The sequence below is a fragment of the Lathyrus oleraceus genome, chromosome 1 (assembly GCF_024323335.1).
Source record: "Lathyrus oleraceus cultivar Zhongwan6 chromosome 1, CAAS_Psat_ZW6_1.0, whole genome shotgun sequence".
NCBI lineage: Eukaryota > Viridiplantae > Streptophyta > Magnoliopsida > Fabales > Fabaceae > Lathyrus > Lathyrus oleraceus.
In genome coordinates this window covers 336747114-336749105 of record NC_066579.1, presented here as the reverse complement: position 1 = coordinate 336749105, position 1992 = coordinate 336747114, and positions in this window count along the sequence as shown.

The window sequence follows — 1992 nt, the reverse complement described above, 5'->3', positions numbered from 1 at the left end:
CCTCAAATTGTCGGGCATCCTTCCTTCCCTGATCCCTCGTACTCCGGATGAAGTTATTATTGATGTTGTTTTTTAGGAGGATCTGACTTACCTCCAGAATCTTCTAGAGGCAAGAAAAATGGAGATTATTATTGTTGCTATCATATTGTTCCTTATACACCTACCGAGTAACCTCCTTACTTTCTCTTATTGCTACCAGTCGGGGTGATGTTCTGGGCATGGGTAATCCTTCCAAGGAGAGTTATGCCTGGAAGGGAAACCGTGAAGTTATGTAGCAGGAATGCTTCAACTTCTAAGAGGAGGTGAGCACTCTTTAGGAAAATTTCTGTTATGTTAAGGCTTTCTAAGAGGAGGTGAATATTCATGGATCACCTTCTACTTTTTCTTCTAAAATTTCCAAACTTGAGGCTATTTTAGATGCTGAGAAGAAGTGCAATTAAAAAGTGTAGGTTGTCACTACTGAGACCCACTCATATGATACAAAGCTCTGAAATCTCTTCAATAGGAGAATAAGTCTTGGTTCGAAGATCAAAAGGATCATGATGATAAGGTGGTTGAGTTAAGGAAGGGGGTTAATTAGTCCCTCCAGCAAACTCTGACCAACGCCTATGGGGCCTTCGATCGGGCAGTCGACCAGGTTAAGAATCTTCTCTCGGATGACCTTATCCCCTGTAGGGAATTAGATGCGTTCAAGGTTGTCCATGACAATTCCTTTATGGACAACTAAGGGGAAACATCGCAGAACGGTGAGGCTTAACATGTTCTTTTTCTTCTTTTTTATGTAAATTTAGCAGGGCCTTTATGCCTTTTTAAGGATGAAAATATTTAAATATTTACCTTTCATTTTGATTCCTTTATATTCCTATGTGTGATGTGCTTTATTCAATTCCTTTATGGCCCTCTGATTCACAATATGAAACATTGGCGCCTAAGTTTTGAACCAGCTGGTGGTTTCTCTCTTAGTCGTGTACGACTTGAATCTTATCTTTGGACTGTCGACTTTGCTCGTTGTTTGTTTGTTTTGGGGATTTGGTGTGTCTGCCAAACTCCTTGGTCCCAGGCGGGAGAAACGAATTGATAACAACATGCCATTGTTCTCAGTTCCTGTTGGGAAGAGTTATAGTTATTCTTCAGTTTCGTTAGGAACAGTCCCCGACCAAAGGTAAAGTTTATGTCTTTTTCCACGAGTTTGTCTTGGTTCGAGTCAACATTTTTGGGCTCCACCACCTATGCTCTTGGAGTGGCTAGTTTCTAAAAGAGGGTGTGCCTGCTACGCTTTTATACGTGTTCTCCAAGTGTGGAATTCGTGCTAGAGGTGTGACCTCTTTTACCCTATGGACAGTTATGCAACCTGTGTATTTTCAACACTTTTTACATTTAATATCTTATTTTTGAAAATTTGCAAAACCGTGAAGCATACTTATCTCGCCAAGGAAACCATGAATTCGAGAGAGTTGGTAGGGAAACTTATCTTAGTTGATGTCTCTCTGTAATAACACATCTCATGGTCATTTGTTTGTTTAGTCTTCATTTTCGAATAATCGACAATTGTGCTTGTCCCTCAACATATCTCCTCAGAGAATATTTCTCCACAAGTGTTATCTGGTGATCGATGCGTTGGTGGCCAATTGGACCTTCCTAGGCTATAGATATTAGACCACCTCTGAACGAGTGCTCTTAACCCATCCTTATGAATGGTTGGCTGAGTTGGTTATCTTTCTTGTGTACTCCTTTGGAGATAACAAAAGTCTCTAGCAACCCTATAACTTTCAATAAACGATGTGTCCGAAAAGGAGTTTATCTTCCCGGATCAGGCTGGATTACCTTCAACTTTGACTAATTAGAAATTTACATTTAAAGAAGTGATGAGATTTTTTAAGTTGAAGTTGTGGCGTTCAACTTTAATGAGAAGGATCCATTAAAATCTTCCATGAAAACATTTCTTCATGAGACTATTAGGAATTTGAGGCCACTTTCTCTTGTTCGCTCCTC